The sequence below is a fragment of the Salvelinus fontinalis genome, chromosome 32, assembly GCF_029448725.1.
Source record: "Salvelinus fontinalis isolate EN_2023a chromosome 32, ASM2944872v1, whole genome shotgun sequence".
Lineage (NCBI taxonomy): Eukaryota > Metazoa > Chordata > Actinopteri > Salmoniformes > Salmonidae > Salvelinus > Salvelinus fontinalis.
Window position 1 is genome coordinate 33,055,003 of NC_074696.1, and position 13,223 is coordinate 33,068,225.

The following is a 13,223-nucleotide window of genomic DNA, read 5'->3' on the forward strand; positions in this document are numbered from 1 at the left end:
CACCACACATTGGCTGCTACTGTAGGCTGGATGATAGAACTGCTACTTCCATGTTAAAATGTTAAATGATGCATTTTCCCCTTAATTCTTTAAATATTTATTTTATATGGTAGGCCACATTATGATCAAATAGCCACAGTAGCCTACTTAGCCACTTAAAACAGTCAATTAAAGCGGGTACAGACTCGCACTAAATGCACACCGGAAGTTGCAGATTTTTGACCATGTTCAAGTTTTGCTCAGCAGACCGGAAAATTGCTCAGTGCCGAAAACAATTAGCGGGAACATTGCTGCTGAATAGCTTATATTTCCAGTGTAAATGAGTGGATGTGGATGACTAACTTATGAATTCTGTGCAGGACAAGTTTGCATGTTATTGATGTATGCCTCGTAGTTTCTCCTTCCAACCACTGTCTGTCTACCCGATGAACTGGTGGAAAATACTACTTAAGATACGAGGGTTGGATCTCAAAATGCATTCAACACAATGAATCCAATATGATCTATTCACAACAATTATCCATCAAGTAAAGCATCAGATAAAACCATACAGAAAAATGTAAATCATTGATTTACAACTAAAATCAAATGTTTGGATAACTTGATATCAATGCTATAAAAGTGGGTTAAGTACAATAAATGAAAATGGGTCAATAACACACACAAAACACACTCACGTACACATACCAAGGTTTCCGGACATTTAACAGGCAACATTTTAAATTTACCAGACATGAGAAATCACATTTCGATTATGGTAATTCATATTAAGTCGGGGATGCAAAGATGTGTGGTCCTTCAAACCGAATTCTGATGTGGACTTAGAAGATACAACTCTCCACATTTACTTTTACTCAGCCAACAAGACAAGTAACGAACAGCAAAATCACTAGCCTGTCAATCTATTATCCCCCATAGTAGAAAAGTTGACCTATTTTATTGGTCAGCTTGTCGAGAAAGCAATAACCGATTCCAAAACAGATTCTGGGACAGTTGTGGGAAGATTGCATTTTGGGATCTTACAACTTGTAAAATCTGGTTGTAAGATCTTAACCCTAAGCTACATTAAAAAAAAACATTAAAAAGCAATGAGTCTGATGCAACAATTTCTTCACATTATAAGCGCAGCAATGTACACAAGTCAGTAAGCTACACGGAAATGTTCGTTCCATAATGCAATTAGCTGGAAAACACCATTGTCAAAAGGGCATGGTTTCGTCTGACAAACTCAGCAAAAGAAATAACATCCTCTCACTGTCAACTGGATTCATTTTGAGCAAACTTAACATGTAAATATGTGTATGAACATAACAAGATTCAACAACTGAGACATAAACTGAACAAGTTCCACAGACATGTGACTAACAGAAATGAAAATGTGTGCCTGAACAAAGGTTCAAACTTTTGATTTTGAAAATCAAAAGTAAGTCAGTATCTGGTGTGGCCACCAGCTGCATTAAGTACTGCAGTGCATCTCCTCCTCATGGACTGCACCAGATTTGCCAGTTCTTGCTGTGAGATGTTACCTCACTCTTCCACCAAGACACCTGCAAGTTCCCAGACATTTCTGGGGGAGAATGGCCCTAGCCCTCACCCTCCGATCCAACAGGTCCCAGACGTGCTCAATGGGATTGAGATCCGGGCTCTTCGCTGGCCATGGCAGAATACTGACATTTCTGTCTTGCAGGAAATCACGCACAGAACGAGCAGTATGGCTAGTGGCATTGTCATGCTGGAGGGTCATGTCAGGATGAGCCTGCAGGAAGGGTACCACATGAGGGAGGAGGATGTCTTCTCTGTAACGCACAGCGTTGAGAGTGCCTGCAATGACAACAAGCTCAGTCCGATGATGCTGTGACACAGCGCCCCAGACCATGACGGACCCTCCACCTCCAAATCTATCCTTCTCCAGAGTACAGGCCTCGGTGTAACACTCATTCCTTCGATGATAAACGCGAATCCGACCATCACCCCTGGTGAGACAAACCGCGACTCGTCAGTGAAGAGCACTTTTTCCAGTTCTGTCTGGTCCAGCGACGGTGGGTTTGTGCCCATAGACGACGTTGCTGGTGATGTCTGGTAAGGACCTGCCTTACAACAAGCCTACAAAGGCATCAGTCCAGCCTCTCTCAGCCTATTGAGGACAGTCTGAGCTAGAGGTCGACGGATTATGATTTTTCAACGCCGATACCGATTAATGGAGAACCCAAAAAAGCCGATACCGATAAATCGGCCGATATATATATATATATTTGTAATAATGACAATTACAACAATACTGAATGAAAACTTATTTTAACTTAATACATCAATAAAATCTATTAAGTCTCAAGTAAATAATGAAACATGTTCAATTTGGTTTAAATAATGCAAAAACAGTGTTAAAGAAAGTAAAAGTGCAATATGTGCCATGTAAAAAAGCTAATGTTTAAGTTCCTTGCTCAGAACATATGAAAGCTGGTGGTTCCTTTTAACATGAGTCTTCAATATTCCCAGGTAAGAAGTTTTAGGTTGTAGTTATTATAGGACTATTTCTCTCTATACCATTTGTATTTCATATACCTTTGACTATTATTATTATTATTAGTATTGCCAGCTTAATCTCGGGAGTTGCTGGCAAATGCAGAAAAGTGCTGTTTGAATGAATGCTTACGAGCCTGCTGCTGCCTACCACCGCTCAGTCAAACTGCTCTATCAAATCATAGACGTAATTACAATATAATAACAAACAGAAATACAAGCCTTGGGTCATTAATATGGTAAAATCCGGAAACTATCATTTGAAAACAAAACGTTTATTCTTTCAGTGAAATATGGAACCATTCCATATTTTATCTAACGGGTGGCATCCAAAAGTCTAAATATTGCTGTTACATTGCACAACCTTCAATGTTATGACATAATTATGTACAATTCTGGCAAATTAATTACGTTCTTTGTTAGGAAGAAATGGTCTTCACACAGTTCGCAACGAGCCAGGCGGCCCAAACTGCTGCATATACCCTGACTCTGCTTGCACAGAACGCAAGAGAAGTGACACAATTTCCCTAGTTAAAATAAATTCATGTTAGCAGCAATATTAACTAAATATGCATGTTTAAAAATATATACTTGTGTATTGATTTTAAGAAAGGCGTTGATGTTTATGGTTAGGTACACATTGGTGCAACGACGGTGCATTTTTCGCGAATGTGCTCGTTAAATCACCCGTTTGGCGAAGTAGGCTATGATTCAATGTTAAATTAACAGGCACCGCATTGATTATATGCAACGCAGGACAAGCTAGATAAACTAGTAATATCATCAACTATGTGTAGTTAACTAGTGATTATGTTAAGATTGATTGTTTTTTATAAGATACGTTTAATGCTAGCTAGCACCTTACCTTGGCTCCTTGCTGCACTCGCATAACAGGTAGTCAGCCTTCCACGCAGTCTCCTCGTGGAGTGCAATGTAATCGGCCATAATCGGTGTCCAAAAATGCCGATTACCGATTGTTATGAAAACTTGAAATCAGCCCTAATTAAAATCGGAGTTGACCGATTAAGTCGGTCAACCTCTAGTCTGAGCATTGAAGGAGGGAATGTGCATTCCTGGTGTAACTCGGGCAGTTGTCGCCATCCTGTACCTGTCCCACAGGTGTGATGTTCGGATGTACCAATCCTGTGCAGGTATTGTTACACTTGGTCTGCCACTGCGAGTACGATAAGCTGTCCGTCCTGTCTCCCTGTAGCGCTGTCTTAGGTACTCACAGTATGGACACGTCTCACAGTTCTCCTTGCAGCATGCCTAAGGCACGTTCACGCAGATGAGCAGGGACCCTGGGCATTTTTCTTTTGCTGTTTTTCAATAGAAAGGCCTCTTTAGTGTCCTAGGTTTTCATAACTGACCTTAATTGCCTACTGTCTGTACGCTATTAGTGTCTTAGCGACCATTCCACAGGTCCATGTTCATTAATTGTTTATGGTTCATTGAACAATGGGAAACAGTGTTTAAACCCCTTACAATGAAGATCTGTGAAGTTTTTTGAATTTTTACGAATTATCTTTGAAAGACAGGGTCCTGACTGAGTTTATATGAAAATATCCGTTTGAAATTTAGAAAGAGATCTAATAGGCTACTTTGAAGCAAGGTAAGACATGCCTCATAATATGAATTAAAATGTTCAGGTTTCAAACAATTAACTATATTTTTTCAAAATGCATAGCCTACTGCCTCCAGCTCATCGCAAATTGGTGTGTGACGCACTGATGAAGCCTCCCTTCCTTCCGCTCGAAGGCTCTGTATGCTTAATGCGTGTGATAAGATTTGTTATTATATTTAACTAGGCACGTCAGTTAAGAACAAATTCCTATTTACGATGACGGCCTACACCGGCCAAACCCGAACGACGCTAGGCCAATTGTGCACCGCCGGGCCAATTGTGCGCCGCCCTATGGGACTACCAATCACGGCCGGTTGTGCTACCCTGGTTCGTATCCAGGCTGCGTCTGTAGTGACGCCTCTAGCACTGAGATGCAGTGCCCTAGACCGCTGCGCCACTCAGGAGCATAACAAATCTACTGTATCCTACACAGGCACCAATTTAATTCCACAAAATTATGCAAATTAACCTATAGACCAATAAGCATGACCATTCAAGTGTATTTACATCAATGAACAGTCTAACAAGCATTACTTAGCGATGAGATTTTTTCCTTCTCCCGGCCCGTTACCATTTTATTTACCAGCTATTCAACTTTATTTTTTACAGGCCAAAATCCAGCTAAAGGAAACGCTCACATACACAAACACACACTTCACCGGAGGCAAAGCATCTACAACTACAGTTGGGGTCGTTAAAAAGTAACTTATTGCAAATTTGCTATAGCAACTGTACATCTTTAAATGTGACAGAACTCTCTCATAGGGTGATGCCAAGCTCCAAGTTCATTAGCAATTATCTAACAATAAATGATGTAGTGAAATATGCCCCAGACAGTGCAGTTACATCCACTTTAAGCAAATGTTTACCTGAACTGCAATACAGGTTCACTTTTGAATGCTCCCAACTATGTTTACTCATGTCTTTGGGAGGGAGTTTGTTTGTGTACTGCGGTGTCTGTGTACAGTGCATTCGGAAATTATGCAAACCCCTTCCCTTTTTCAACCTTTTGTTACGTTACAGCCTTATTCTAAAAAGGATTTAGTTTTTTTTTACTCAATCTACACACAATACCCCATAATGCCAAAGCGAAAACAGGTTTAGATATGTTAGATATGCAAATATTTAAAAAATAAAAACAGAAATACCTTATTTACATAAATAACCCTTTGCTATGAGATTCAAAATTGAGCTCAGGTGCATCCTGTTTCCATTGATCATCCTTGAGATGTTTCTACAACTTGATTGGACATGCCTTGGAAAGGCACACACCTGTCTATATATAGGTCCCACAGTTGACAGTGCATGTCAGCGCAAAAACCAAGCCAAGAGGTCGAAGGAATTGTCCGTAGAACTCCGAGACAGGATTGTGTAGAGGCATAGATAGTTTTGGGTAAGGGTACCAAAAAATGTATCCAGCATTGAAGGTCCTCAAGAACATAGTGGCCTCCATCATTCTTAAAAGGAACAAGTTTGGAATCATCAAGACTTCCTAAAGCTGGCCATCTGGCCAAACTGAGCAGTCGGGGGAGAAGTGCCCTGGTCCGGGAGGTGACCAACAACCCGATGGTCACTTTGACAGAGCTCCAGAGTTCCTCTGTGGAGATGGGAGAATCTTCCAGAAGGACAACCATCTCTGAGGCACTCCATGAATCGGGCCTTTATGGTAGAGTGGCCATACGGAAGCCACATGACAGCCCACTTGGAGTTTGCCAAAAGGCACCTCAAGGACTCGCAGACCATGAGAAACAAGATTCTCTGGTCTGATGAAACCAAGATTGAACTCTTTGGCCTGAATTCCAAGTGTCACATCTGGAGGAAACCTGGCACCATCCCTTCGGTGAAGCATGGTGTTGGCAGCATCATGCTGTGGGAATAGGGAGTGGGAGACTAGTCAGGATTGAGGGAAGGATGAACGGAGCAAAGTACAGAGAGATCCTTGATGAAAACCTGCTCCAGAGCGCTCAGGACCTCAGACTGGGGCTAAGGTTCACCTTCCAACAGGACAACGACCCTAGGCACACAGCCAAGACAATGAGGAGTGACTTTGGGACAAGTCTCATTTCTAAAAACCTGTTTTTCCTTTGTCATTATGGGGTATTGTATGTAGATTGATGAGGGGGGAAAAAACAATTTAATCAATTTTAGAATAAGGCTGTAACCTAACAAAATGTAGAAAAAGTCAAGGGTCTGATTACTTTCCGAATGCACTGTATGTGTTTGTATGAGTGTGATAACAGCTTTGAGTGTATCCACATGTCATATCAGCAGAACATCGATGTAAGCACAGGGTTATACCATGCAATCACACAGTGGGCAAACACTTCGGAGATAAATTTGATTAGCTTTGGATGCCACCACACCCAATAGCACACAGAACAACACTTTCACAACCTTCTGACAACACTCAACATTTGTACAACCCTTTCACAACAGTCTCGTCATGTCTATGAAAACAAATATAACTTCCCCTAACTCATTCTTTTTAAAACATAAAGGCTATCATAACCCTAAACAAACATACTTAAACAGTTTGGAAGCCTAGTATTGAACACATCAAAAAGGGATGATAACACAAAAAAAACAATAGCAAGTTAAATACATTCCACAACTTTAACACAAGTAATCAATCAAATGTATTTATAAAGCCCTTTTTACATCAGCCGATGTCACAAAGTGCTACACAGAAACCCAGCCTAAAACCCCAAACAGCAAGCAATGCAGATGTAGAAGCACAACATTGATACAATGACACTAACTAAACACAGTCACAACATTTTTATAACATTATCCATTATACTGTCATAACATCCTCAGTGATCATGCTCTTGTGTTGTAATGGAGTTACAAATTAATAGCATGATCACTATTCACATCACTCTTTTCATCACTTTCACAACACTTACAAAATGCAATATCAATATTAGATTTACCAGCATTGTTGTCCTCAAATACAGGTTATACTTCATCACTTTCTTTGTCAACCTCTGCTCACTCCTGCAGGTGTTTTTCCTATCCTCTCCCACCTCATTCCTTTCTCTTCCTCTCCTTATTCCTCCCTCATTAATTACAGCTTGAATAATCAGGTTGGGGAATGCTGTGTTTTGACAAGCAGCTTGTTGCAGGACATTTTGGTTTGTCTTGGGATGGATGGATGGATGGATGGATATATATATATATATATATATATATATATATATATATATATATATATATATATATATGTGTGTGTGTGTCAGCACAGATAGCATATAAAAATCTGAGTTATGCTCAGATGCATGAGAAAGGAAATAGTTAGACACACACTTAGGATGCAACACAGATCTATAAAACACAATGGAGCTTCTCCAATGCCAATTTCAGCTGAGCTTCTTAATAGAAGAACATCATTAATGCATGACAGCTATTTGAAATGGCTTGTTTTCACCAAATACACAGACCCTACTCCAAATGAGTCGCGAGTATAAACCTGTATAGAAAAGGGATTAACTGGTTGCAGTTAAAACATTTCCGCTTCCAACTACCAGTAGGCCTTCAACAAGAAAATAACTTGATACTGGCAGTATGAACAATATAAGCATAAGGGTTCATTTGTACTAGTAGGCCTTTATCCGCCCCTCCTTTCTTTCTATTCTGACTAGGTTCTATATCTCCGTCTTAGTTCTTTCTCTAACAATTCCCATCATATCCAACTGTCATATTCCTACTCTCTCCCGCCCTATCCTTGTTCAGGCCCATAGAGCAAACATGGAAAAACAATGGGGAGTGTGATGGGTCAGCAAATACGTCAGTGTTCAACTCTGAGTGAATGAGTGTGTGTGTGTGTGTGTGTGTGTGTGTGTGTGTGTGTGTGTGTGTGTGTGTGTGTGTGTGTGTGTGTGTGTGTGTGTGTGTGTGTGTGTGTGTGTGTGTGTGTGTGTGTGTGTGTGTGTGTGTGTGTGTGTGTGTGTGTGTGTGTGTGTGTGTGTGTCTGCGCACATTTGTGTGTGACAGAGTGAAAAGTCTGCAAGCATACTGGACATGTCTAGCAGTATGTCAATATTTATCTGAAAGTGCATTCACACGAGGCAACAGCCCGTGAGAGTGAAAGAAAGAGATGAAGGTGTGTACAGTAATACTGTATGTCCATTCAGACTGCAGGTGCATGACACAGTGACAGGACACAAAGCACCGAATAGTGTTTGGCAAACAAGTTTGAACAGTCTCTATGGGCAACCAAAACATCAAAACACAAGTAAATATAATTGGTAAAACTCAAGTTTGAAAGACCTGTTCTAAACTCCCTCTATTCAATAAAATCATACCTATTCAATATATTGAGTAAATATTTTATTTTCCTCATTAGTCCCTACTTACCTGGTATTCTCTTCAAAATGACATGCTAAAATTATAATTACATATTACTTCCTGTATTGACAAATTAGCTTCTGGTTTCTTAAAACAAGCACCAGTGTCTTCTATTTGTTGCCCATTGAGTTAAATTCTATGATGCAAATAATTGAAAAGTTCCCACTATTACCACAATATTTCTTAGTTTGAGTACTTTAGAACTCTACCAGTGTATCCTCTTACGCACTAGCCACCTACTACTACTAGCCTTGGTGCAGACCCTCAGACTTCAGCTCTATAAAATAAAGGAATAATCTCACTGACATGGTTGCATCTGATTTCTTTAATTGACGTAGCTGCATCCTGACATCCACATGTTGCAGTGGTCAATGCTGCCGACTACACTTTCATCACATGTTGCAGTGGTCAATGCTGCCGACTACACTTTCATCACATGTTGCAGTGGTCAATGCTGCCGACTACACTTTCATCACATGTTGCAGTGGTCAATGCTGCCGACTACACTTTCATCACATGTTGCAGTGGTCAATGCTGCCGACTACACTTTCATCACATGTTGCAGTGGTCAATGCTGCCGACTACACTTTCATCACATGCTGCAGTGGTCAATGCTGCCGACTACACTTTCATCACATGTTGCAGTGGTCAATGCTGCCGACTACACTTTCATCACATGTTGCAGTGGTCAATGCTGCCGACTACACTTTCATCACATGCTGCAGTGGTCAATGCTGCCGACTACACTTTCATCACATGCTGCAGTGGTCAATGCTGCCGACTACACTTTCATCACATGTTGCAGTGGTCAATGCTGCCGACTACACTTTCATCACATGCTGCAGTGGTCAATGCTGCCGACTACACTTTCATCACATGTTGCAGTGGTCAATGCTGCCGACTACACTTTCATCACATGCTGCAGTGGTCAATGCTGCCGACTACACTTTCATCACATGTTGCAGTGGTCAATGCTGCCGACTACACTTTCATCACATGTTGCAGTGGTCAATGCTGCCGACTACACTTTCATCACATGTTGCAGTGGTCAATGCTGCCGACTACACTTTCATCACATGCTGCAGTGGTCAATGCTGCCGACTACACTTTCATCACATGTTGCAGTGGTCAATGCTGCCGACTACACTTTCATCACATGTTGCAGTGGTCAATGCTGCCGACTACACTTTCATCACATGTTGCAGTGGTCAATGCTGCCGACTACACTTTCATCACATGCTGCAGTTTCCGCCCCTATAGACAGACTGTAGACACCAACAGAAAGACTCAAAATGGGTAGAATTTAAAAACTTTAGGCAAGACATAACTGCACCTCTTACCTTCCCTCCATCCATCCTTCTAGTCTTTGTCCTCCCTCTGTCCCACTATGTCATCACTCCACCCCTCAACTCATGTCAGTCACTCATTCCCCACCATAAACCCCCACTTACCTCCATCCCCCTCTCTATCTTTAGTCTCCTGCTCTTTCTTCCTATTCATGGGGGTGAGGTGAATTAAGTCACTGGTGCTTCTTTTGAGAGTTTGCCTGGGGGCCATTTAGTACAGTGGTAACTTTATGTAGCCTGGTCTCAGATCTGTTTGTACTGTATAGCATGACAATGACCATAGGGGTCGTCAAGACAGAACAAAACATATTTGCGGTTAGCCAGGCTGCAGTTTATGTTCTAAGGAAAAGATAGAATGTGGGAACATTTTGAAGCAGGGGTCAAATTATACATTGACTCTTGAGAGAGTGAACAGTGGACTTGAACACCATTGATATTCTTATGCCTAGGGGGTTGCTAACGTTAATATTTCAACATTTATGGTGCTGCACAAATTTATATTGGGAGTGCCAATAAAGGCACTGGCCTATTTCCATCCCTGTGTTTTTCTGGAAATAAAACAAAGATGGTTGAAGGTAGGACAATATATGAGCCATTTTTACATCCAAAGTGACAAAATGCTACCACACAACATTGCTCTTATTCTCCTCATCTCTTTCCCTTTCCCCCCATTGTCTTTCTTTCCTCCATAACTCCACTCCACCTCTCCCAGACAGACCTGTATCAGAAGTTCTAAGTAAGTACATTCAAAAGCTATGCTTCACTTGCATAATCTTGTTGACTTTCGACAACTTCATTCTCTGACCTCTTTCATCCCGACAGCTCGGTTTTGGTCAGTAGAACACTTCAAGCGTGAAATCCGCCAGGCAGTACAATGAGGATGGTTTAGTCTCAGGTAACAAGTGCTTTAGGGGATGTACCGTAATACACAAAGACATGGGCCCTTCACAAAACAGCTAAAGAGTTTCAGGATTGATGTGTTACTCATTTTCTCTCGCTCTCAGGGGGATACACATTCTTAGCTGAACATTGAGCGTGACTATCTACAGATTCTACTCAATTGGGACTCCTGGGGGAGAGATGGCCAAAGGGTCTTGAATTCACCTTACCTCCCTAGGACTCCAAGCATTCATTAGCTAATCTCTTTAGGATGGAAATGGGGACACTCAGACACACACACGTTGAGGAAAGGGCTTCTGCTACAGTTGCTGCCTGGTTGTTGCCTATAGGCCTACATAACTAAGGTAAAGTCTGATTGACTAAATACGCACATTGTTAGAATCCCTTATGTTTGCCCCCCACAATTCTGAACCTGCAAAAGGAAGGTACTTTGTAGTTAAAGCCCTCTGTATGAATGGGGTATGAGTCTAAGAGCTGAGTTGAGTTATCGCTGTAAAACTATAGCAGTCTAGCATTCTCTTTAGAATAATGAAATACATGCTAAAGCATACTTTTGTATGCATAGTTTTGTATGAGAAAGGTGTTCTGAACAGGTGGCCATCCTAATAACTTCCTGTACTTTCTGTCTCCAGCTCCTAGGTTTATTTGTCCCCCTACGATGAAATCGGGGAGTACTCTGGATCTGTCTCGGTCTGTACGTGATATCTCTGACAGCACCGGCAAAAATGTTACGAAACTGAGGTGAATGATGTGTCTTGTCATTGAGATCTGGCATTTACAAAATTACACTGGAGACGGGAGAGGGGCGCTGCATCATTCGTAGGGGAACGACATATTTACTGTTGCCTTGTGTATCGTTTTAGTTTAGAAGAACAATCCAGGAGAAACAAGACTTTCAAAACTAAGTATTGGTTTAGATATACATTTCACTTAGTGTAAGCCACCCGCACTGTTAGATTTGCTCTGAACCGTCAAGACATTGCCATTTTATTTAACTCTAAATTGAGAGGTAAGCAAGTCGTAGCATATTGCAAGCAAGGTAGTAATTAGGCTACAGTATAATTGTATGTAGGCTAATTTAGCCTAAATAGTGTAGTCATCAAAATCCGTCTAACTGAAAAAATTGGTTATATCGATGCAAATTAAGACGAATTCACGTTTATGGAAGATGCTCGTACCTGACTCCATGAAACATTCGCTCACTTAAATACAAATGGACTACTGTTTTGTTTCAAAGTTTGTACAATAATTTGGTGGTGTATAAACTCTTTGTTCCTAGTTATATTTTGAATGAGAAGTTCTGTCGGCGGTTTTTACCTTTCTTCTTTGATTTAAATCAATCCGTTTCTTTCTGCGCGAGATCCCAATAAATAGTTCCAGAGAAAAGAACCTGATCCAAAAGGAAACAAGCTTCAAGACACCACCTAGACTGCTTCGTAAGAATATTGCCAAACGATTTCCAGGTCGAATGTTTACACGAAGTCTTCGGTCATTTGTTTGTTGACCCGCCTCAGCAGTGTCGCCAAAGAACTTCTTGTCGTGTTGCCCCTTGGTCTTCTTGCGAGAATCGTCACTCCCCCATCGCCTCCTTCTGTGGACTGCGTGCGTGGAGCTCAAGCACTATGTACCGAAACGCGCGCGTACTCCTTTTAATTAACGGGTTTATTACAAATCATGATTTATCAAGAAATATAAATAACGTTTTGGTAATTTTGTTAAATCCATTAAACTTTATTTGAATTTCAACTTATCGCTTGATTACCGATTGATAGGATTTATAGAAATTACGTATACGTGAAAATGACAGAGTGCACCATGAAATATTGTTCTATTGTTCATGTTTTGTTTTTGGACCAACTCTTTGATAGTAGCATATGCAAACATGATATTATAGCTTTAAATGTAATTATAAAATTATTTCTCTCTCACGGAAGTGTATTCTATTATACAATTATAATTTTATTATAGGCCTAGACATTTCATGAGATACTTTATTATATCAACTCGTTTTTGGGTTGATAATGGACCAGATTAGGCAATCAATTCACTACTGTTTTTTTCTGTATTGATCATCTCTCATCAAATCATTGATGGGCCAGCCCATGTATTCGTTTTTGTGCTTTTTGGTTTACTCCTGCAGAGGGCGACCGAAGACTGTTGGAACCCGGTTGGAGCAACAATCTGCACTCACCCGAAAGGTTGTTTTTAATTAATAAATGTATCTATTTTAATGAAAAATAAGATGCTCCAGTGGGATAAATTACATAAGACTGTTTTTAAAGGAGAATGAGTACAATAAAGCCCAAAGGCTTATTTTAATTTTGGTCCTCAAAATATAGGCTACAGCTTCAAGAATGGGTTATTACACAATGGCCATGCTCCTATTTACCCAGACACTTTTTTAAGAATGCTGCTTGACAGCATTCAGGTCCCCCCTGACCAACAATGACACATTGCAGAGTTAAACTAGTGCAGAGGCGCAAAGC

The 13,223-nt window shown here is 40.7% G+C and overlaps 1 protein-coding gene across 2 annotated transcripts in view; it reads right to left on the reverse strand.

Moving 5' to 3' along the window:
* The window catches only part of LOC129831106 (rho guanine nucleotide exchange factor 2-like), a 70,845-nt gene extending 58,535 nt beyond the window's left edge, over positions 1-12,310 (reverse strand). Inside the window, exon 1 of one of the 2 annotated variants that reach the window (XM_055894147.1) lies at positions 12,055-12,281. The gene's annotated coding sequence lies outside the window, so the exon portion shown is untranslated. Of the gene's footprint in view, positions 1-12,054 lie in introns of both variants that reach the window. The other variant, XM_055894151.1, reaches the window with a different exon arrangement.
* Positions 12,311-13,223: the final 913 nt, after the last annotated feature.